General features: G+C 44.3%; 1 long non-coding RNA gene across 2 annotated transcripts; it reads right to left on the reverse strand.

Annotated features, from left to right (window-relative positions):
* Positions 1-19,306: 19,306 nt before the first annotated feature.
* On the reverse strand, positions 19,307-25,241 carry LOC133369776 (uncharacterized). Of its 2 annotated transcripts, XR_009758979.1 has the most exons (4): positions 25,136-25,241; positions 24,635-24,754; positions 21,158-21,239; positions 19,307-19,784 (listed from the first exon to the last, which is right to left on the reverse strand). It is a non-coding gene; the product is annotated as an uncharacterized LOC133369776 (long non-coding RNA). The 2 variants fall into 2 exon arrangements; XR_009758978.1 differs by lacking the exon at positions 25,136-25,241 and having other exon boundaries at positions 24,635-25,124.
* Positions 25,242-25,525: the final 284 nt, after the last annotated feature.

Raw genomic sequence — 25,525 nt, forward strand, 5'->3', positions numbered from 1 at the left:
GATTATCTTGACCCATTCCAGTCTGGGTTCAGGCCCGATTATGGGACTGAATCGGCCTTGGTTGCCCTGATGGATGACCTTTATTGGGAGAAGAACGGGGGCAGTGCAACCATGTTATTCTTACTTGATCTCTCGGTGGCTTTTGATACCATTAACCATGGTATCCTTTTGGGCCTACTTGGTGAGATGGGTATTGGAGGAACTGTTTTACAGTGGTTCCGATCCTATCTCTAAGGTCATTTTCAGATAATTGCATTGGGTGTTTGTCTTTCGGCCCCCTGGCAGTTATGCTGTGGGGTGCCGCAAGGTACCATCTTGTCCCCCATGCTGTTTAACATCTATATGAAGCCCTTGGGAGCGGTCATCAGGAAATTTGGGTTGAGGTGTCAGCAGTACACTCACAATACCCAGCTATATTTCTCTGTAACATCTGAATCAGGAGAGGTTGTGCAAGTCCTGGATCACTGCCTGGACTCGGTGGTGGGCTGGATGAAGGCCAATAAACTGACTCTGAATCGTAGCAAGATGGAGATGCTGTGGGTTGGTGGTTCCCGAGTTTGGATAATTGGTCAGTTGCCTGCTTTGGATGGGGTTGTACTCCCTCGGAAAGAGCAGGTTCATAGTCTGGGGGTGCTCCTGGATCCATCTTTGTTGCTAGAGGTCCAGGTGACCTCGGTGGCTAGGAGTGCCTTCTACCAGCTTCTGCTTGTAAGACAGCTGCAGCCATTTCTGAATGGGGATAGCCTGACCACTGTTGTCCATGCACTGGTAACCTCCAGGCTAGATTACTGTAATGCACTCTATGTGGGGCTACCCTTGAGGTTGGTCCAGAAGCTGCAGCTGGTGCAAAATGAGATGGCAAGACTGTTCACTGGGGCAGGGTATTGCCAACATGTCATCCCGCTGCTGAAAGAATTGCACTGGCTACCTATTAGCTGCCGGGCTAAGTTCAAGATTCTAATTTTGTTGTACAAATCCCTATACAGCTTGGGACCAGGATACCTGGAAGACCATCTTACCCTTATATACCCAGTCGATCACTGTGCTCTGCAGGTGAGGGCCTCCTACAGATATCATCTCATCAGGAGGTTGTTTCGCACGACATAGGAAGCGGACCTTTAGTGTAGTGGCACCTACCCTGTGGAATTCCCTTCCCTTAAATCTTAGACAGGCACCATCTCTGTTATCTTTTCTGTGCCTACTGAAGATGTTCCTCTGTCAACAAGCCTTTTAAGTAGAGACCTTATCTCAATCTGCGTCTGTGTTGTAATTGCTTTTTAATGTATTTTAAGATGTTTTTAAAGTTTTAAAAATGTTTTTAAAATGTTTTGTTTTAATATGTGTTAATGGTTGTTTTGTTTTAATATATTTTAAAGTCTGTTTTTTATGATGTTTTAAAGTGTTTTTAATGCTTTTTTTTTTTTTTTGCTGCCTTGGGCTCCTACTGGGAGGAAGGGCAGGATATAAATCTAATTAATAAATTAATAAATTAATTTGTTAGTCTTGAAGATAGCACCTTATTTCATCTGTCCCTTTATATGAGAAGGGAGCCCTGTTGTAGAAAATGCACCAAAACTTGTTTTTTAGGTTGGGTTTTTTCATGATTCCAAATCTGCAGTGGATAAGCAGGCTGGAAATGTTTTTTTTTAATTATTTTGATCATTCCTTATTTAACAGTATTATATTTATATCCACTCCACCTTTCTTCCAAGGAGCTCAAGGTAGTATTCATATTTCTCCTTTTCTCTGTGTTACCCTCACAACAATCCTATGAGGTAGGTTAGCTTGAGAGACATTGACTAGCCCTAGGTCACACAGTGAGTTTCATAGTTCATTGGTGATTTTAACCCTGGCCTCCCAGGTTCTAGTTCACTTAATTTCCCTGCATTCTATTACACATTCTGGAAAGATGTAGAAATGGATAGGTTGGTGGAGAGACCAGATTTGGATCTAGTGTTTCATTACAGAGAAGAAGGATAGAGAGAGAACCAGAACAGGTAGAGGCAACCATGGTAGCAGGGACCTCTTTTGAACCAAAGTAAGACATTTTTCATCTACGTTAGATGGTAACTATTTGTAAAACAGCAATGCTTAAGCGTCTACAGTATCTTTGCAAGGAAGGATGGCGAAGGAAACTAGAATAACTTGGCCATGACCCCATGACCTCACACTGGCCACACCCCTAGAGCCTCTCAGCAGCCCTGTCAGGACTGGGAGGCACCAGCCCCATTGCCAAACTCCAAACTCACATCAGTGTCTCAGGACTTGGCATTGGCCAGGTTGTCTTAAACACGGTCTCTCTTTCCCACCATGAACACATGATACCGTTGTGTACCCAGTGAGACAAAGAGTCCATCTAGCACAGTATTAGTTTGAGTGGCCATGGACCTTCAGGGTCTCAGGCAGAGAGAAGGGTCCTTCTCATCAACTGCTTCCTGAGCCTTTTAAACTGGAAAAGCCGAGGGTTGAACCGGGGACCTTCCGTATGCAAAGCAGGTGCTCTGTTATGGTGGGAACCTCTGGCCCTCCAGATGTTGCTGAAGTACAACTCCCATCAGCCCCTGCAAGCATGGCCAATGGCCAGGGGTGATAGGTGTTGTAGTTCAGGAACATCTGGAGGGCCAAAGTGCCCCCACCTGTCTTGTGGGCATAATCCAGGGGTGGGAACCCCATCTGGCCCTCTGAGCCTCTCTATCTGGCCCTCAGGATGATCTTCAAGCAGGGTCCCCTTCACAGGCCAGCGTCTCTCCCCAGGCCACCCCTTAGTGATTCTGCTGTGCATCGTCCTTGAGTGATTTTTACCCGGCCAATGGCCCATCTAGTTCAGCACCCTCTTTCCACAGTGGCCAGCCAGATGCCCCAATGGGAAGCCCACAAGCAGGACGCGAGTGCAAAGGCACTCTCCCCTCCTGCAGTTTCCAGCAACTGGTATTCAGAAGCTGACTATGGAGGCACAGCATAGCCATCATGGCTAGTAGCCATAGATATCCTGGTCCTCCATCAATTTGTCTCACCCTCTTTTCAAGCCATCTAGGTTGGTGGCCATCACTGCCTTCTGCAAGGGCGAATTCCGTCGTTTAACTACATGCTGCACAAAGAGGTCCTTTGTTTTGTCTGTCCTGAATCTTCCAACATTCAGCTTCATTGGATGTCCACGAGAATGTGTCCTTGAACTGTGATAATGGCTGTTGCTTGCTTGTTTGCTCGTATGTGTGTTTGTTGAACTGTTGTGCAGATCAGAATATAACAAATGCATTGTAAATATGTCTTCTATATACCAGCATTCCTTCTGTATACTCCCATCTTTTCCTTGGTACTTTCTCAAAGCTCTGCTGCCTGAACTTGAGGCAGAAAGTCCCTTCGCCTTATTTGCAGCCTTGCATTGACACAGAGACTATGTAAACACAGTTCCAACTGACCTTCGAGACCTACAAGATTGTGAGGTACCCAATTCAGCCATAAATATTTGCAGATGCATCATCACTTCTCTGGGGGTGTTAATGTGACCCTTGGCAGTGTCCCACCCCCCACACTTTAACATCATGAATATTCTCTCTGGAGTTCAGGTGTTCTGTGAGTTAATTTCTACATTCTTATTTGTTTCTTCAAAGGAATAGAAAGTTCAAAGACTAAATGTGGAGTCAAGTCTGACTTCAGGTTTCACATTTACCGCCATTCCTATTTTACATCAGTCCTGCAGTTTCATTAGTGTTAACATTTATCATCATGTAAGAAAAACAGGATGGTATTTGAAAAGAAAATATGGACAAGACACTAATAATGTAGGAGCTGACCCCAGTGTTACCTACTCAAGACCTGAAGCAACGAGGAAGATCAAACAGAGAGCAGTAAATTTCCCCCCAAAAAATGTTCACCCTCTCATTACTGTGCAGCAAACTTGAAGCAAAATAACATCAGACTAGAAAGCTGAAGCACTTTGCTGAGACAAACATGTTAGCTAAGAGGTTGCTATAGCTTCCTGGGCCAAAAGCAAATGCAAAATGCATTTTCCCCTCCATATAACAATTTCTAGAGGGGTAGCCCTTGTGTTAGCCTTCTGCAGCAAAGACTGCAAAGAGTCCTATGGCACCTTAAAAACTGTCAAATGTATTATGGCAAAAGCTTTTGTGGATTACAGTCTATCAGATGCATGAAGTGTTATCCTCAGTTTCAAATATGGTTGCATATACATTGTTGGGAGGGGGGATAGTAAACTGTGAAGTCCGAGGGAAATGAGATGCATCTGATGAAGTGGACTATAGTCCACAAAAGCTTTTGCCATAATGCATTTGTTAGTCTTTAAGGTAGCACAAGACTCTTGGTTGTTTTTTCTTTCTCCAGAATTCCTTCCTGCTGTTTTTAATGTTCTCAGCCTGTTGTAAATTGAGATCTCATTGAACTGATCATATGTTCAGCATTTTCTCTGTGCATGCACAATCTCAGAAATGGTTGGGTGTGGAACCTAATGTTTAAACGTTACTTCCCCAGTCAAAAAGTCACACTAAATGCCAAAGAAAACATTATCCTTGCCCAGCCTGGTCTCCTCCAAATGTTTTGGACAGCAACTCCCATCATCCCTGAACATAGCCCAGGCTGGCTGGGGCTGATGGAATCTACCAACATTTGAAGGGCACCAGGTTGGGGAAGGCTGGCTTAGACCCTTCTCACTGACATGCTGGGTTTCTATACACAGTGAATATTTTTTATGGCGGGAGCACCCAAACGTTTGATTGTCCCCACCTACAATCTGAAGCAATATGCACCAGCAATGCATATATCCTGGAAGTATGGGGTGGGAGTTATTGGCCTTCTGCATTACCTCTTTAAAAAAAGCAAAAGAGGAACATATCACGGGAACAGTGAATGCTCTGTATCTGTATTAACCAGCACACAAGGTTTTAGTCCTTTAACGGCATTCTGTATTGATTCATACTGTTAATTGTGCACCCATGTCTGGAACCCTGGAGGACCACTGCTCATCAGTGTAAACAATCTCAAATAGGGATGGAAAAGAACTCTGATTTGGTTCACATTTAGAGGTGAACCTACCTAATTTGCCCTTTCCGAAACAGTGCAAACTGCAAGTGTAGCCATCCTTCCCAAATTTGCACTTCTTTGAATTTTAGAATGCAGTTTTCCAGCCAAGTCATGTGTACAAAAATGCATATACTAAGGACAAATGTGCATAAAACACACATTTTTTTAAAAAAAATAGTCAAAATGTATTATATTAGGGAAAATTACTTTGCAAAAATGTGTATATTAGGCACAGTTACATACAAACATGTGTATATTAGGAGAAATCTGCACTAAGCTACTGATGAATTTTCATGAGGACTTTTCTGACATGTGGACAACTGAACTTAACATTGGAAAAATGAGCAACTGAAATAGGCAATTCTCCCATCCCTCATACTGAACTAGATGAGCCAACAGTGGGACTCAGAATGAGGCAGCTTCCTCTGTTCCTAGAACTCTCTTTTAAAATTGCACTCTCAGTAAAGGAATTGCAAGCATTCATAATAAATAAAAGGATATGTCTGTACCAGAATACATCAAACTATTGCAACATTCTATAAAGGACACCCACTTTCTTTTCAACCTATCCAGACTCTGTCATTTCCCCTTCACTCATATGTAAGGGTGATGGAGGGAGGAGATTTTTGGATATTCCCATACTTTGACTAAAACCCCGCTTGCTGGCTTCTGCCTTAAAGGAAATTCATGCATTTGCTGTGATCTATTTTCAGAGCAGCCCAACTCCTAGTGCTGCAACTCTTTTGACTACTTTCAGCAGCGCGGTGTGTCCACGGGATACAAGATCCTTTCGCTTCCTTGTATGCTTGTGATCTGATCTGTCAAATGCAAAGATCAGCAGCATATCAGGGAAGCAGAGGTTTTGAGCCAAACCTTCACTTTCCTCTCTCTGTTTTTCCACTGTGCCTCTGAGTGCATTTCACCTCTTCGTCTCTCCCCCTCTCTCTCCAGTATATCATAGATCTGGCTAGAACAACCCAATTGGTAAGTCTCAGTCACCCCTCTTCTAGTCAAGGTCCAGATCAGAAGAAGTGACAGATACTTTAAAAAACAATCTATAAGCAAATTACATGATCAGCATTTTTTTGTGGGTTATTGGGAGAAATCTATAGATAAGCTGTCATGGACCATACCAATACTTTGCAACAATTTGTACAAAGACATGTAGTTGTGTTCTTTTATTTAACCACGTTACCATATATCCCAGTCAATTAGTAGTAGGGAATCTACAGCCGTCCAGATGCTTTTGTTGGTGCCAGCCAGCATGGCAAATGGTCAGGGATGATGGGAGTTGTAGTCCAGCAACATCTGGAGGGCAACAGTACCCCCCGCTGTAAAACCCACCATTTGTTTCAGCTGGTAGAGATGACAGATAAAATGATGACAATGCACGAGTGAAATAAGCAAATGAGCTGCAGCTCTCTGGCACATGTTGATAATTGCAAAAAAGCCTTCGTGGTATTTTTTTTCCCCAAACAAATTTTAAAAAAAGATAACCAATTTAGCCAGTGAACAAGTTGCTAAGAACAAGGCTTTGCATACACCATCATTCTACAAGATTGCCAGTAAGGGTTTGGGGTATAAAAAATGTTAAAAATAAGCCTCCTACAGATTTCCCCTTCCATATCAAAGCGGAGGGGACAGCAAGTTTCTTGATCTTGTGACTGCAGATATTTTTGATTTACTGACTAAATTTATACTTTGCTTTTCATCCAAGATCAAAGCTAACAAATAAAATGCACACAAATGTAGTTATAACAGGGGTACACAGCAGTATATAAGACAGACTCTGCTGATCACTGGCAGTTCATAGAATCATAGAGCTGGAGGGAGGCATGTGTTATGTAAATTTGTATAAATGAGCAGAGATCCTCAACGGTCTGAGCTGTGTGTGTGCCAGTGTGTGCTTTTACCTAAGTAGCAGGCTTTTACCCTGCATTAGGATCACTGAGACATAAGACTTAGTAAAATAAGAAAAGCTACTTTATTTATAGAAATACATAGTAGATAAGAAAGGTATACATAGTTCTAACTAACTAAATTGGAGGCACAATGCCCAGATGTGGGTATTGCCCTCATGGCTCAGGAGGGAGAGCAAAGACAGAGATGTCTCCTCTCTCTTGGACAGTTGAAGAAGACAAGGAGAAAGGGCGGAAGGAGGAGGGGCAGGTCAGCTTCCCTGAGCATATCAGTTTACAAGGAAGGAAGTTAGTCAGAGCATAGCACAGGTAAAGGTAGGCAAGCCTAGCCATCTGGAGGACCCTAACTCTCTCCCTTCTGGAACACAAACGAAAGAACCCAAATAGGAGTTGCTCTTGCCCCACTTCCAACACCCCTTCTCAATGAGTGTTTGGTTCAGCCCACAAGGTTCATCTTGTCTCACAGCTTGCAGTGTCTGACTTTGCCCAATGCCTTCGTAACAGCATCTGCAGTCATGTCTTCCATTGGACAATGCTCCATCTTAAGTAGTCCTCTGCGGTAAGTATCTCCAGTGAAATGGTGCTTCACATCTATGTGCTTCATTCATGAACTTACCTCTTCTGATTCCATGAGTCTGATGCATCCTTGGTTGTCCTCATGCATCACAACAGACCCAGGTGTAAAGATGCCTAAATCTTTGAACAGTTCAAGCAGCCACATCAACTGTCTGCTTGCTTCAGAAACTGACACATACTCTGCTTCTGTGGAAGAGAGTGCTACAGTCTCTTGTTTCTTACATGCCCAGCTGACCACTGAATTTCCATAGTAGAAGATGTTTCCACTGGTAGATTTTCGATCTATATTGTCTTCAGCCCAATCAGCATCTGCATATCCCACTAGTTTGGGATCTCAGGTAGCTGCTAGCTTTAGTTTCATGGTTGCAGTGCCCTTTAGATATCTTGCCACTCTCTTGATTGCTTCCCAGTCTTTCTTGGTTGGCGAGCTGGTTTTTCTGCACAGGTATCCCACTGCTACCGCCACGTCTGGCTTGGTAACAGTGCTGGTATACAGAAGTTTTCCGTTGGTCTTTCCATGGTTGTTTGTTCTGGTTTGGTTTCAGGTATCCTACTTCCATTGGAGTAGGTGCTGGATGTGTATCCTTCAGTCCTAGACTCTCGAGAAGGTCTTGGATCTTTTGTTTTTGATTCAGCCAGAAGGATCCATCATCTTCTCTTTCAATTTGTATTCCGTGGTAGTGAGTGACATCACCTAGGCACTTCATTTCAACCTCCTTGTTGAGATGATTCACTAGGTGTTGCTTGTCCAGTGGGTCTTAATAAGCCAACAGTAGATCATCGACATAAATCAGTAAGTCCATCTGTTTTTTCTAAATCTGCTGTACAGGCATGCAGAGCTTGGAAAAGTTACTTTTTTGAACTACAACTCCCATCAGCCCAGCCAGCATGGCCACTGGATTGGGCGAATGGGAGTTGTAGTTCAAAAAAGTAACTTTTCCAAGCTCTGTAGGCATGTCTCTGCCCTCCCTTACACAAAGGCTTCTTTCAAGAACATTTTGCTCAGTTTCTCATTCCAGGCTCTGGCAGCCTGTTTCGATCCATAGATGGAGTTTTGAAGTTTACACACTAGGGTTTCTTTTCCTGGAACTTCAAATCCTGGTGGTTGTTGCATGTAGATTTCCTCTTCTATTTCTCCATGCAAGAATGCTGCTTTTATATCCATGTGCTCTATCTGCATTTTTTTCTTAGCAGTAACACTCAGAAGAGTCCTGATAGTCGTGTATTTGACTACAGGAGCAAAAGTTTCAAACTATTCCAGTCCATATTTTTGAGAGTATCCTTTGGCTACTGGTCCTCAATGGGGTACAGTTTGTTCCTGTCTCTCTTTATAGTCCTGATCTTTCAAATATGACATAATCCTATCAGTATTCTGATCAGTCTGTTCTAGTATGCAAGCCATCACTCGATGACTTTCATTGAGAGAGGTCAGGAGTAGTGCCTTTTGCATATCTTCTTCTAACTCCCTCCCACTTTGCAATTCTCAGAGCAGACTTGTTAATCTCTCCAGATGTTTATTCAGACTGTCTGTCTCAATTTCCCTCAGAGTGAACAACTTCTTGTAAAGGAACATTACATGATTTTTAGATTTGCTGTCATATATTTCTTCCAACTTTTCCTGCATATCCTTCACTTTCTTACATCCCATGCAAACTTTTAGTGCCTCATCTAATAATGCAGTGATAAGAAGGGACTTCACTTTTGCATGCTTATGCTTCCAGGATACTGTTGCTTCTTTATCCACTGCTGAGGGCTCAGGATCAGTCAGGATTTCATACAGCTTCTCCCCTTCCAGAAGTGCAGTGATTCGAAGACTCCAAACCGCATAATTGCCCTTGTCCAGTCTCGGGATGCTCGTCTTAAGTGTTGATTCTCCAGCCATGGTTTCCTATCTTTGTTTTGCTTTTCTTTCTCTAAACTAGTCTTCTTTTTCAATCTCTTTGTAAATCACACAAAGTATTTCGCCTTTTTAGATTTTAGGCACAACTTGCAATTCAACTTAGCTTACTGGGCCGCCATAACCCTTTGTTATGTAAATTTGTATAAATGAGCTTTTACCCTGCATTAGGTAAACACACACACTGGCACACACGTATCTCAGACCATTGACGATCTCTACTCATATATAGCTGACTCCTATGCTCGATGCAGGAAATCTATAGCTTTCCAACATAACAACTGTCCAGCCTCTGCTTGAAGACCTCCAACCATGGACAGCCCACCAACCCTCTGGAGCAGTGCTGTGAAACTTTTGGCTCATAGGCCTAATTAGACCTGGCAGGTGTCCTAATTTGCCCTGGAAAGCAGTTTTCTCCAACCATACACCTATCCCACACCTGAAATCATGTACCTGACATCAGGTGTTGAGCAGGTGAAGATGTGGTTGCAACAAGGAAAGGCAACAGGAGCAACCCCAGCTTTTTGCCAACATAGAGGGTGTCCACGGCAAAACAGTACTTCAGCTTGGTCACAGGGATGAAGCTATTGATGTTCAGAGCCACCAGTCTCCACTGTGTTACATAACTGTATGACTGTACAGCTCAACCATTTGTGTACACAGGTACACAGACTGTATTACCATGTGTGCACACCCTTGATGTCATTGACCGCCAGGGACCAGAAGCCTCTGCCAATCATCAGAGGAGCTCCTTCTTGACCTTTGCCCAGCCACTGAATCAACCTACAACTGTGGAGGAAAGAGACTTGAACTGGACTAATGAAACTCCCTACTTGTTCTCTGCTGCTGACCCAGAGGGCGCAACAAGATCTAGTGGGGTCATGTTACAGAAAGGAAGATTTTGGTTGAAGGTTAAGAGAAACTTCTTGACAGTAAGCACCATTTATCTAGAGCAGAGGTGGAGAACAGGATATGGTCAGTGGGCTGGATTATGAGTTCCCCCACCCCCAATGGGCCACTTTGACAGATGCACAAGGCTGCCAAACCCTGTCAGTCTCCAAGTGGCACCATGATGTCCAGTGACTAGAGATGGGTGAGAATTTCTATTCAGTTTGCATTTCAAGCAGAATTTATCAGATTCGCACTTTCCAAAACAATATCAGAACTGAAACACAGCCATCCTTCAAAATTTGCATTTACTAGAATTTTGGGATGCAGTTTGCCAACTAAACAATATTTACAAAAATGCATATATTAGGGGAAAGTGTGCATAAAAATGAATATATGAGTGAAAATAACATGCGAAAAGGCATGAAATGATGAGAAATGGCTTGCAAAAATGTGTACCTTTGTCAAAACTGCCTCCAAAAATGTGTTTATTTGGAGAAATTCACACTAAAATGTGACTCAATAGCAGAATGAATAATGCAAAATGGATTTTATTTTATTTTTTAAAATGATTTTTGTATGTATGTAAAGCTCAAGGTGGCTTTTATAAAATATTGTAAAGCAACATCAGGTAACAAAAAGAGAAAGATAAAATAGTGGGCTAAAAAAAGCAAGAGAATGCAGGCAAATCTGGATAATTTATACAAGTCTCAAAAACAGCTTGTTCCCAATCAAGAAATGAAAACTTGGTGCAGATTTTATTGTTGAATGCAAAAATGTGCAGGCTGAAGAGTCTCAAAGCTCATAAGTCTACCTGATTCTGTCAGTCAGAAGTCTGGGTCTGGGTCAAAGTATTTGCTACCTCAGAGGAGAGTGTTGGGATAATCCCATGCTGAAGGATTTCAAAACATTACAGGGTCCCTCTCTCCCCAGCTTTTGTCAAGCAAGGTAATTTATGGCCTCCTTCTGGAATCTCGCCTGTTAAGAAAACCATAAACTCACACTTCGTCTCGACTTCAAAGCATACACGATCGGCAAAGGTGGCAGAAGGCGGCAGGCTGATGAAATCTGAAAGGCTCCAGATCAACAGATAAGGGAAGCAGTTAATGATGCAGCTGCTGTTTGAGCTTTAACTGCAAAAGCTCACCTCGCCACTGAGACTTGCTGACGTGGCAACAGAATTACTAGCTGTAAAAGCTATTTCAAGAATGTATCAAAATGCAGTCAGGAATGGGGAACCTGTGGCCCTCTAGATGTGGTTGGACTTCCATCATCTGTTGGCCATGCTGGAAGTTGGGGGTCTAAAAACATCTGGAGGTATTCTACAACTTTCCCATTCCTGATTTTGTAGATGGATGGACAGGCAGACAGAGCTGGAAAAAATTCAGAGAAGGGCAACTGAAATGATCAAGGAGATAAAGCAACTGCTACATGAAGAAAGGTTGCAACATTTGGGGCTTCTTAGTTTGGAGAAAAGGTAAAAAGTAAAAAAAAAGGCAAGAAATTATATGATAGAAGTGTATAGAGAAGTTTTTCTCCTTCATAATATTAGAACTTAAGAACGTAAGAAGACGCCTGCTGGATCAGGCCAGTGGTCCATCTAGTCCAGCAGTTCTCACAGTGGCCAACCAGATGCTCATGATGGGAAGCCCACAAGCAGGACCTAAGCGCAAAAGCACTCCCCCCCTGTGGTTTCCAACTATGTAGCTAGTAGCCATTCATAGCCTTATCCTACATGCATCTCTCTAATCCCCTTTTAAAGGCATCTAACCTGGTTGCCATCACTGCCTCCTGTGCAAGCAAATCCTACGGTTTAACGATGTGTCTCTGTGTGAAGAAGAACTTAGGGACAGCCAATGAAGCTGAATGCTGGAAGATTCAGGACAAACAAACGAAAGGACTTCTTCATACAGCAATTAGCTAAACTGTCGGATTTGCTCCCACAGAAAGTAGTGATGGCCACCAAGTTGGATGACTTCAAGTGACTTTAGAAAAACCATGGAGGATAAGGAGGAAAAACCATGGCTGCATTCTTCCTCTAATGTCAGTGGCCTCTGAGTAGCACTTGCTGAGAATCACAGGTTGAGAGGGTGCTGTCGTTCAAAGGTTATGCTTGCAGGCTTCCCACAATCATCTGGTTGGCCACTGTGACAGCAGAGTGCTGGACTAGATGGGCCCTGGTCCTGGTCCAGCAGGACTCTTTTTATGTTCTTATCAATCTTGCATTTAACAACTTGTCAGGGAGCCAGAGGTGACAAGGGATTTCATGCTGGCAGTGGCTGGTGGAGGAGACATGGATCTCACCATACCTGCTCCTCCACTCTGTTTGGTGTCCTTTCATATTGACTACAGAGGAAGAGAAGAAAGCTGCCTGATACCAAGACCAGCCATTTGTCCATCCAACTTGGTGTTGTCAACACTATTGTCAATGCTGGACGGGGGGGGGGCAAGCAGTGGTGAGGGTTTGGAGACCTGTGCACCCCTAAACTATTATGTTGCCCTCAGGTGCAAGAGAGGACGCTGGTTGAAGTAAGGTTCTAGTCGCAGTCTGTTTGGTTTCTCTATGTGGAATGGACAGGGGGCCATTTATCCTTTGCCTCAGGAAGCAAAATATCTTGGGCTGGCCCTCAGCTGATGCTTGGAAGATGATCTAAGTGGGGTGCCTATCCAAGAACCAGAGGCCAGTGTGGTCTGCACCGCAGTACTGCAAAGGATCCTCAGACACATTTCTCAGAGAAGTAACTCGGGATGGGCCAATGTCTTTGGTCAGAGGGCTGAGCTGAAGAATTGCGGAGTCCTTCCCATTCTTCATTATTCTTACACCAATGGACATCAGTCCAGGGAAATGTATTATACAGCTTCATTTCTTCCTGTTTGCCAGCCTGGCATGGTGATTTTCACATTTCTAAGACTGCCAGTCTGACTGAAGCTGAAGGAGAGGAATGTTCTACTGGCCCCGGGATAATGGAGGGGTCCTGAGTGCTGCCAGTCTCCCTCATTAGCCACCCAGACTGCAAGCATTAGATCAGCAACAGTTGACAAGGAGCAGCAACTCAGAGACTCATTCTGTCTGTCATGTTTAACTAGCCCTCCATCTCCGTTGGATTAATTAGCTAATGTTTTCACAGTCCTGGGAAGACGGAAAGAAGAGTTGGCTGTGAAAGCAGCCACAACTGGAAGTGCCTGGAAGGAAACTGAATGCCAGTCAGTCAGAGCTTGCATCAGGGCTGGCACCAGGGCCAGTGTTCATGGGCACCTGCCATTGCCCACATCCCAGCAGGGGCCCACTGCTAAACTCCAGGATCCCGTGCCCCTGCTGCCCTTCTGCCTGGCTGTCACTGCCTGTTCACCTGCCCTCCGTGTGGGTATGAGCCATGACAAGGACAAGGAGATAGGGCACCAGGCTCTACCAGGGATGCTTGAGGAATCCAATTTGTGCAAGTTCCAAAGCATTCTGAACCGACTGGATTTTGCACTTCCCTGAATTTTGCGGTGCAGTTCAAAGAAAGTATCAAAAAGCGTTTAAGATGCATATTTTGAGAAAAAGTGTATTTTGAGAGAAGATGCGTTTAAATGTGGCTTTGAATGTAATTTTCATGTGGATTGTTTTTTTAAAAAAAATTGCTGTTTTAATGCAGTACTGATTCAGGACTTCTGAATGGGCACATACATATGAATATGACGCAGAGCTTGTACTCACTTTGCACTCTCCTCATTGGCAGTGCTGTGGATTTGACCACTACTCAAAGTCCCCATTCCACTCCCCGAAAAAAGGAAAGAGGAGCTTTGGTTACCACAACCAAAGACTCATGGTCCCACCTTTCAAGGTGTAGTCTTGTATCTGTGGCAGAGGAACAGGATGCCCTTTGACATTTCACAGATGAAGATAGGGACATCCTTCTTAACAACCCAATTTTAATATCAAGGGCTGCCCCTTAAGTCCTCCCCACTCCATTACTATAGAACATGGAAGGCTTTACTGTGCTTGCTAAAGACTACATTGCTCTAACTCAGGGATTTCCAAACTGTGATGTGCGAGCTTCATTCAGGTTGTCTGTGGCATGTCTTTGCATTTGTGGTTGAAGATGGGAGATGAAGCATCCATCGCATTAAATATTAATCTTGGCTTTTATTTTTATTGCTAATTTTACTTCTTAGATTGCATGTCGTTGCATTACAATTTGAGTTCTATGGAACAAAATGCAAAACATAAAAAAAGCAGCAATAATATGCAATTAAAAAACATACAGCACCTAGTAGAGTGCATTGCAATTGCTACAACATTACCAATCATTACTTGGTCTGCCAAGACCGTTGGCAGTTTTCAAGTGGTCTGCGGGGAGCCACTGCTCTGAACCGACATCCACTGCCGACTGAAAAGCTAAAGACTAAAGCCCAGAGCAGATTCACTGACATGCTGGCATCAGACCCACCAACCTCCACTGCCTCTGCTCAAGAACTACCATCCCCGATGGGTTTGCCTCTGCCTTCCCTTGGGTGGTCTGGTCTACAAACAAGTAGATGGCAGTGTTGGTTTGAGGCTGATTCAGTTCACAGACTCAGCCACTCAGCCAACTTCTGTATTGTGCATTCTACCCAATGTTAATGCAGGGAGAATGCATGTTTAATTAATTTAATTTAATTATTTATATCCCACCTTTCCTCCAAAGAGCTCAAGGTGGTGTACAAACATGGTGTTCCCTCTCCCAGTTTTATTCTCACAACAGCCCTGTGAGATAGGTTAGGGTAAGAGACAGTGACTGGCCCCAGGTCACCCAGTAAGCTCCATGGCCAAGTGGGGATTTGAACTCTGGTCGCCCCTGTCCCAGTCCAACACTAATGCCCTAACCCAAATGGGTGGGGCCAACTGCATAGGCCTTCCCCACTACGGTAGGGGCCCACTTTTTGATGCCCCGCTTTTTGGCGTTCTGCTAATATGGTGGCTAAAATTAGAGTAAGGCCCCACTCATACGGCACTTGTTCCGCTTTTATAGCGTTTTTCAGGCATCAGACGCCATTTTATTGACGGAGTTCTGCTTTTCGGCGGGCTTTGCTTTTAGGTGGAGGTCTGGAACGTATCCTGCCATATGAGTGGGGCCCTACCGTACTTCAGCACTCAACTGGTTCCACCCATATGGCATTTCAGGAGAAGTGGTTCCTGCACCACCAGGCAATTGTGCGACAGGTACCATAGGCACCTGAAACCAACAGGACGAAGCTGGCTTCTCTTCAAGGACTCTGTCCGGTCAGTTGTAGTCCAAGTACGGCAAAAATTCACAGGCCCAAGAGCGAGGAGAATCTGTTGTTCAGGGCTGGCTCTACGATTAGGCAGAATGAGGTGGCCACCTCAGGGAGCAGATACTGAGGGGTGCAAAATGTGTGCACCACATGACCTCTCTTATACTCAGTGGCAGAGCCTCTGCCTTGCATGCAGGAGGTCCCAGGTTCAATCCCCAGCATCTCCAGGTAGGCCTGGGAGAGACTGTCTGGAGCAGCCTTTGCCAACCAGCGTGCCTCCAGATGTTGTTGGACCACAACTCCCATCAGCCTCAGCCAGCATTGCCAAGGGTCAGGAAAGATGGGAATTGTGGTCCAACAACACCTGGAGGCACACTGGTTGGGAAAGGCTGCTCTGGAGAGCCACTGCCAGCCATTGACCAATGGTCTGACTCAGTATAAGGCAGCCTCCAAAGCATTCTCCTCAGCCTGTTTCCCTCAGGCATACGAAAGGACTCATTGACACTGTTGCAAAATCTGCCAGTCTGGTTGGCTTTTGTACATGGAAATAATGGTTGGGAGAGGTGAAGGTGCCATCTTGTCCTTGGTCCAGCCCTGCTATTGTTACCACCACATCCTTAAGCTCACAGCTGAGTTTGAAGTTGTGGCTTTCCAAAGCTAATCTGCAAAAGCGCCCACGTTCTAACGTGCCCAACAAAAGGCAAAGCACAGGTGTAGCATAGGGAATCCACCCGCCCTTTTGCCCGTAGGAAAGGCAAAAGCAGCTGTGAAAGGATGATGAGCCACAGTAAAACAGCCAACCATAAATGCTTTTTGCATCACAAATGGCTGCCGGCTTCAATGGCTGCCCCCTTCTACTACCTGGGCTGTAAATGACATACAATTGGAGAGGAAATTGCTGTGATGATTGGCGGGGGGAGGAAAGAAGAGCTTTAATCTTTCCCATTGGCCAAAGCACAGCTGTAGGCATCCCACCACCATTTTGCCTCCAAATAGCCAAATGCTAAGAGGCACCTCCAACGCATCTCATTTGGGCATAATTGTTCTTAGGGCCCCAGAAGACGACAGCCTCTTGATGATGCAACAAGCAACCAAGTCACCTGCAAATTACAAGCTGCTTTGGTTGTTACATAGCCTTGTTGATTTATCCTCTTGCGTGAGAACAATATTCATTAAACTATTTACACCTCAGAGATAAAGCCAAGTGCTGCAGTTGAAGTGATCATCCCCTAATATGCAATATAACTTGGCAGCTAGAAGAATTTGGGGGGGGGTTGGGGGGGTTTTCTGCAAAGTTAACAGGGAATTTTTCACTATATATAGGTCTGCCTTAGTAAGGTTGAAGCTAAACAGCATCTGTTCCAGTTTATTGACTAAGGTTGCAATCCAATGCATGTCTGCTCAGAAGTAAACTCCATTGGTTACTCCCAGGTAAGTGTGTATTGGATTTCAGCCTGTGTTCTTTGATTCAATTGATGGTTTACCTCATCTTGAGGGCTTGGGACATATAACAAGGCATTCATATCTAAACTCCCAGTGACATTGATTAAATTCCATCCTCTTGATTTCATGGAGAGAGCCCTCCTTATCCCTCCTTATATACATTTGCACAGTTGGGGGCTTATTCGTTCATTCATTCATTCATTCCTATATTATTTGCCTCTGGAATTTGAGTGCCACTCTAAAACATAAAGTTCTCTGGACGGGTTCCAATAGATAAGTGCAAAACCATTTAAACACAAAAGAAAATATAAATTATACAAAAACAAGTATGTAAATATAGCAAAAAAATTACAAATCACTGCTCACACTTCCTGAACTCTTCCAGCTCAGAGCTAGGGCTGGGCAGGAAATTCTATTCAGGTCACATTTCAAGCAGACTATATCAGAATCTATCAAATCCACAGTTATCCAAAACAATATATGACCCAAAACACAGCCAGCCTTCAAAATTCGCACTTATCCAAATTGTGCAATGAAGTTCGCCAACCAAACAATGCTTACAAAAATGCATATGTTAGCAGAAAGTGTGAGTATATGAATTAAAATAATGTACAAAAATGCAATATATGACAAGTAATTGCTTGCAAAAATATGTACATTAGTCAAAACTGCCTACAAAAATGTGTTTATTAGGAAAATTTTGCACTAAAATGCTGGAGAATTTTCATGAGGATTTTTTTTTAAAAAAAAACAGCACATATTGCTGCAGAAACGTGGAGAACTTAATTTAAGATCAGAAGAATGAGAAACTGAGAGAACCAAAATTGACAGATCTTTCCATCCCTACTCAGAGCAGACCCATTGAAATGAATGTCACGTTCACTAACTTCAATGGGTCCACTCTGAGCACCAAATACCACCCATTATGCTGAATGTGGTGAAGGTCAAGCATGCCCCCAATCCTACGTTAGCCACCCGTGCATTAGGACAACATTTGAGCAAGGTGGCAGACAAAGTCAATGACTCCATTTTCCACAAAATAGTTTCTGCAAAATTCATATATGATTAACTTTTTTGAATCCAGAAACAATTCATTCTAAAACAAACAATCAAATGAACATTTATTTGGTTTTATTTATTCATCACACTATATCCTAGCTTTCCTCCAAGGAGCTCAATGTGGCGTATACTGCCCCTCCCACATTTTATTCTCACAACAACCCTGAGAGATATGTTAGGTTGAGAGACACCGACTAGCACCAGGTTACACAGTGAACTTCCTGGGATTTGAACCCAGATGTCTCAGATCCTCTTCCAACACTCTAACCACTATACCACTGGTGGGAGGCTCCTGGTTCCCCGGGGAAGGTGCCAGTGAGGATCCAGATTCTGGCCCTACAGGCCTGGTGGTCTAGGAGGTTCCTTTGGGGGTTCCTGTCCAACAGCCATAGGTACAATTGTCTCCGTATCTTCAGCAGTCAAGTCTGAGTCCTGAACCTGACCCAGCTCCCCATCAGGTGCCCCTGTGACCTCCAATTCGGAGTCCGGATCACCGCAAGGTTCAGGGGTCATGACAGGCTGCCTGGTGCTTTAACAAGGCACCAGAAGTGGCCCAGTACAGTAGTGTCAGCAACTGTGGGCCCTGGCAGCTGCCTCAGGATGCTTCCCAATGCCACCAGGCTGCTCGCCAAATAAATAAATAAATAAATAAATAAATGCATAGGCCTCAAAAAGCACCAGTTTTGTAACAGTACTGAACAAACAGGCAAATGTTAGCAGCCTTTGCCAACCTGGTACTCTCCATACATTTTGGACTACAACTCCCATCAGCTGTGCTGGCTGGGACTGATGGGAGTTGTAGTCCAACATGTCTGGAGGGCACCAAGTTGGCAAAGGCTGCGTTAGATGATTCTGCAGCCTACTGTGACACCTCTGATGAAAGAACTGCACTGGCTGCCAATTTGCCACCAGGACAAAGCTGAGGTTCTGTTGTTGACTTATAAAGCCCTGAACTTCTTGAGACCTGGTTATCTGAAGGAACTCTTTCCCCATTATGGACCGGCCTGGCTATTCATCTTGGGACAGAGCTCACCAAACTATATCCATCAGCCACAGGGCCCTGGGATCCTACTGGGAGGAAAGGCGGGATATAAATTTAATAAACAAAGAAACTAAACAGGGGGGAGGTTTTTACTGTTGCAGCACCTAATTTGCACAACTGCTTCCCCCCTGAAATCAGACAGATACCAGCTCTGCTGAAATGTTGGCACCTCCTGAAAGTGTGTTTATTCACCCAGGCTTTGGGGGCTACTGATAATAATTAGTCTGCTTGTGTTTTACTTCTTATCTTAAGTTGTGCTTTACTGTTGTAAAGCACTGTGGGATTTGTATGCAAGGTGATATAAACATATTTTAAATAAACATATATATGAGTAATGTGTGTAAACCAGTTGTGTTTCTTCTTCGTTTGCTTCTTCTCTAAAATGCTGTCCCTCCCAGCACCACCCTGGTCTTGCATATTGCTACTTTCCAGTCTCTCCCACCTCCCAGCATCTCAGAGGAACCCACCATGGCTGTTCACACCCATAAAACGAATGAGTGAGTAAGCCTGAAAATGGTTCACCCATGTGAAAACCAGAGGATGGGATAATTTATTGTTTGTCATTTTCTAGAAGTCCAGGCTGATGATATCACTATAACTGAATGTCATTAGGCTTCCGTCTCACGAAGTGATGCCCATCCTGATGTCTCCATTGTCAAGGTTGTTTGGGAAGAGAGATGTCAAACTGTAGACAGAGGACAGGATTAAAGCAGCTGCAGACTAACTCAATCTTTCAAAAGCAACATGGCACTAGGGATACCAGCCATAAGGTGTTTTACTGGCATTAGATCTTTGGTTGAATGAAACGATTACATTTGAATCTACCTTTTCTCCAAGGATCTCAAGTTGGTAGACCTTTTTTCCTCACAACAACTTTGTGAGGTAGGATAGACTGACAAATAGAAACTGGCCCAAGGTCCCCTGGAAAGCTGTGCGGATAAATAACGATTTGAACCTAGATCTGACCAGTCTAAGCACAGCACTCTGACAGCTATACCCCACTGGCTGCATTGGTGCATTTAGAGCCTAGCAGTGGTGGTGATGGTGATGGTGTGTGTAGGTGTGTGCGCGTGTGAGTGTGAGAGAGATTTCTATTTCGAGGGCCATTGCTCATGTAGCCAAAACACACAGCATCGAAGCATCAACAGACTCAGAGAAATCTCAGGGTTTGCAGGAGTCCCAAACATCTTAGGAAAATAAAAACCTAAGAGGACAGGAACTCAAAAACAGCCCAAAGAAGACTAGGTGTGTTCAGTGGTCATGGAATGCTGATTGACTAAGTGATGGGGGGGCAGGAGGGAGGGGGATTGGAACAGAGTATCCTGGATAAGGACATGGCTGGCTGGCTGGAACACTGAACAGAAACATTCCACACTGCAAGATTTTGTTGCAGGTCTCACTTGTGTATTTCCATTATGGGAAAATATGATCTGGATAATAATAAATTGTGTGCAAGTATCTTAGGCTATGAGCAGACTCGTCTCCTACAGCAAAACATTTCCATTGGCCACACCTGGAGGGGCAATGGGTTGATCTGCCAATCAGTTGTGAAATCTGTGTGAAGCTGAATTTAAAAAACAACACTTGAGCTGATCCCACCAGATTTTACAGTAGGAAGGAGCAGGGTTTGACTAGTATCATGGGCCTCCGTTTTCAGAAAAGAGAGCTGGAGATGCACTGGGACCAGCAGAGCAGTAAATGTGTCTCTACCCTAACGGCATTTGGGCAGAGCTTATCAGTTTCAGGAGGAAGCTTAAGCATGGAAATTTGTGATCCTAACCTCTGGTGTTGGCTGCAACACACACAGAGGCATATTCATTTGCATTTCACCTTACCATGCACATCACAAATATATAGAACATCATTAAAAGCTGGAACAGCATCACATGCATGCATGCACGCACGCACGCACGCACGCACGCACGCACGCACGCACGCACACACACACACACACACACATACACACACTTTCTCCCCCTCCCCAAACATATTTTTCTCTCTTTCCCCCATTTTCAGAAGAGAGAAGTGGAGATGGCAGAATAGTAAGTGTGTCTTTACCCTTATTTTGTTTATTAAGTTTCAGTCCTCTTCTTCCTCCAAGGAGCTTGGTGTTCTTCCACTTTACTCTCACAGCGAGCCTCTGAGATAAGTTAAGCTGAGAGTTAGAGCCCTGGCCAGAAGCAACAGTATGCAGTTAAGTGGTAGGTCCCCTGCCACATCTGAAGCCCTCTTGATGACTTCACGCTAGCCAGGATGGAAGGTGCAGGTGATTGCTTCCTGCTGTTTTTGCTGCACCAGGATCAGGTTTGGCACAGAAGAAGGTTTTGGATCCAGTAGATCCACTGTTGTCACTGCTCTACCCTGTTTCAGGGTGTTACAATGGCTACAGCTGACAGGAACACTACCAGTGTTTGTGGGCATAGCGAGAGCCTATGTGGTGGTAGAGGACACCAGCAGCAGCAGCAGCAGAGCCTGGCAGAGGAACATCACTGTATCAACATACGTAAGTACCTAGCTGCTACATCAGGCTAAAAATCCATCTAGTTCACCATCCTCCATTCACAGTGGCCAACCAGAAGCCTATAGGAAGCTTACAAGCCAGACCTGAGCGCAACGGCACCCTCCTTGCTTGCAATTCCCAGCAACTGATATTCAGAGGCATACTGACTCCAACACAGGAGAAAGAACATAGGAATTGGGGCTAGTAGATACTGATAGCATCCTTCTCTTCTATGACTTTCTCTGCTTCTCTTTTAAAGCCATCCAAGTTGGTGGCCATCAATATATCTTGTGGGAAAGAATCCCATAGTTCATCTACGTAGCTTTGTGAAGAAGCCTTTTCTTTTGTTCCTCCCGACTCTCCCAACATTCAGCATCAGTGGATGGGCCCAAGTTCTAGCATTTTGAGAGAGGGAGAAAAACTTCCTGCCCCCTCCAGCAGCATAGAGAGGGGGTTAGGATTGCTCTGAGAGTGTAAGATCTTTGAGGCAACTGATGTTTGTTGCTTGTTACTTGGGGAGTATGTTGAGACAGATGGATGGCTGTGCTAACACATTCATTTTTTAATGTACAACTGGATTTAATTGTTTTTGATGGAATTGGATATATAAAAATCTTACTAATCAATTATTTTAATATAATTGTAAATCAGGAGTGGGGAACCGCTGGCCTGTGGGGCTACATAGGCCCCCAAAGCCTCCCCATTTGGCCCACCAGGCTATTTTGGCAAAGCCATGTCTACCTGCCCCTTATCAGGTGTGGGGCAAGTAAAGGTAGGCCTTGGACAGAAAGGGTTATGCAGACACCACCCCTAATCTACCAGGCATCGACTCAGGCTGTGCACAGTCCCCCTACCCACCCCATGGCCCTCATCTGGGTGGGCATCAGGCCAACCCACCCTGGGTTGACCTGGACACCACCACCATCCACCCTGGATCCAGTACTGAATAAGCTTGGGGGTGGGGCTACTGTTTAATTAGGGGTTTAACCCCCTAATTAAGCATATAGCCAAGAGAGGGGCGGCACCAGTGCTCAGGCAGGAAGGAGAGCCGTGGCTGCCTCTTCTCCCTTGACAGCCCTGGGTCGCTCTGGGACATCCAATCAGACCTGGAGCCATCAGTAGCTATCAGAAACCTATTCAGTCAAGGCCCAAAAAGGTCCAGACGGGCCCAGTGTGAGTTGGGCCTCAGCCAAATCCAGTGGATAGCCCTTGTGTCAACCCTGATTCAGCAAAACCATAAGGGTCCATGCTGCTGACTCATTCAAAACTCCCCAGACTCCATTTCCTGACCCCTCAAAAAAACCCAGACTCCACCCACTTCCCCACTCTAGTTTGGCTCATTAACTAGATATTTTAAAGAAGGCAATGCAAGCTTTCTCCATTTTAACATTTAATCTTGCCTTGAGCACCATTTACACAGTGGCAGTGAAAAGAGTTTGGAAGATCACATAAAACTTGCTTGACCGGAAGCAATTACAGGATAAAAGGAATATGTGTACATTATAGGCAATTATGTTTCCATTTGGAGACTTACTCCCAAAATTCTTCTTTCTGAATCTTGTTTCACATTCTCAAGATATTCTCCAGTTATTCAAATATTTCCTGAATATTCTCCAAATATTTGATAATACTATTTAGTACTGACAGCATTTGATAGCTGATGGTAGCAACTTGTATCTGGCAGTATTTGGCATTTCACATCCAGTGATAACTATTATTTGATAGCTGATTTGCAGCGGGATTTAGCATGTCACAATATTTGATAGATGGTTTGCAATAGCTTTCAGTATCTAACAGATGAGTATCTCACAGTACTGAAAGGTGACATGTAATGGTGCTCAGCTTTTGACATCTGGCAACATGTGAGATTTCATGATTGGTACTTTCCAAAACATTCAAGGTCTAAAGCTGAGATATGGATCCACCAGTTCATTCGAGCCCCGATGGCTGTGTTCTGCCTCCACAGTCGGAGCTGGTATGCCTGTGAATGCCAGTTGCTGGGAATCACAAGACGGAAGAGTTGCTGTTGCATTCAGGTTCTGCTTGTGGGCTTCCTACTGGGGCATCTGCTTAGCCACAGTGAGAAGAGGATGGTGGACTAGATGAGCCATTGGCCTGATCCAGTAGACAGGCTCTTCTTATATTCCTATGTTCTTATCCTAAAGCATCATGGACCCCTATGGGCAAGGCCTCCACCACCACACACACCCCTTCTGCCCTGGCTAGGACAAGCCAGTAGATCTTGGGATGTGGTGATGGATCAGCCAATCTGTTCCTCCTCAGCCCCACGTAGGATTGCTCTGCTGCTGTTGCTGTTGATTTAAGACGTCTGCTGTCGGCTTTCTGATTAATTAGGGACACACTTTCTGTTGATTAAAAGTTGAAAAATCCATTAATCCAACTGAATTAAACCTGGGGTGGTTAACCTTCGAACCTCCAGATGTTGCTGGACTCCAGCTTCCAGCTTCCCTAACCATTGGCTATGCTGGCTGAGGCTGATGGGGGAGTCCAACAACACCTGGAGAGCACAGGGTCCCCATCCATGGATTATGCATTGCAATACTAATGCAGTTGAAACAAAACCAGAAGACAGATCAGAATCTGCATAGCTGTTCTTATGTAACAATCCTTTGATCTTAGCTCCAACCCACCCGTTGAGCTTTGGCATTGTCCAAAGCCACAACTGCTTATGATCAAAGCTCAACCTTAACTGTTAAATGTCCTGGGCATTTTCAGTGTGTTTCATTTTGTCACAGCGATATTTGTGATCTATTTCCAGCCACCACTTGCAATTACAGTTTGAAGCCATCACAAAACCCAAGCTGGCAACGGTGGCCTCTGCTCAAAACCAAACAGAGTATAATAGGAGACGTCATGGATCATATTTTTTAAATGTAAAACAAAATAATTACATGCTAGGGGAACAGTTTTAAAATTGGCTAAAATAAAGACATGACTTGGGAAGGGAACCCACTTAAAGAGTGTTTCTGACAGATTCTTGTGCAAGAAGCAATCTGGAGCAAAATATACCGTACCGAAGGCTGCCGACTTATCGCTCTAAATGCCAAGCACCTGTGCTCGAAGAGCAGCAGTGAGTCTTCCACATTCACACGGCCTCACTTTCTCTGAAAAAGGAACAGAATAGCCCGGCTTTCCTGAAAGAAGGTAGGATATTTAAATATGTTTTTCCATAATTAAAAAGAAAGAAGGCCTGTTTCCCGCCCTAAACAGCTCGGATCTTAGTACTACCCAGCATTGTGCCCAAGAGTGCTTGCTGAACGATTAACAAGCCAATGTATCATTGCTCAGCAGCGAGCTGTATCTGTTCGCTTCCCAAGCAGGGAGAGGTTGCACTTCAAGAGGCCACAAATCACCAGCTAACATGATCTTGCCTCTTCAAAGGGAAAGACAAAGGAGTTTAGGGGAGAGGAGAGAAGATGGAAGGAAGAGGGGCAGGGGAGAGGGGGGAGAGGCACTTAAAGTGATTTATGCCCCCCCTTCGAGAACAAGCTAGTGGCCTGCAAAGTTTGGTGCACCTGGGTCATTATGAGGCAAAGGAGGATGTCTCTCCAGAGTAGCCAAAGACATTCAAATGTACAAGAGGAAGCTTAGGAGGATTCAATCCTGCCTGCCGAGGATGAACTGGGCTTTATTTTTCTTTAAGAAGAAGTGGGTGGGAGGAATTATATACCAATGAAAGAAAATGCAGATTAGAAGAAAGAAAAAAAGAGGGAATCTGGTGTATTTAAAGTGCTAATTCGGAACCCTAATCCACCCACCTCTCTCTCTCTTCTGCACTCATGAAACATTTTAATTGTCTGACTTAGCATTCCAAAGCCTTGTTTTTCAACTCTTAATTGCAGGCTCCTTTAAACAAATAATTGGAATAAATGACTTGTGGGGCCTGGCTTAAACAATTAAGAATG

The sequence above is a fragment of the Rhineura floridana genome, chromosome 14, assembly GCF_030035675.1.
Source record: "Rhineura floridana isolate rRhiFlo1 chromosome 14, rRhiFlo1.hap2, whole genome shotgun sequence".
NCBI classification, from domain to species: Eukaryota; Metazoa; Chordata; class Lepidosauria; order Squamata; family Rhineuridae; genus Rhineura; species Rhineura floridana.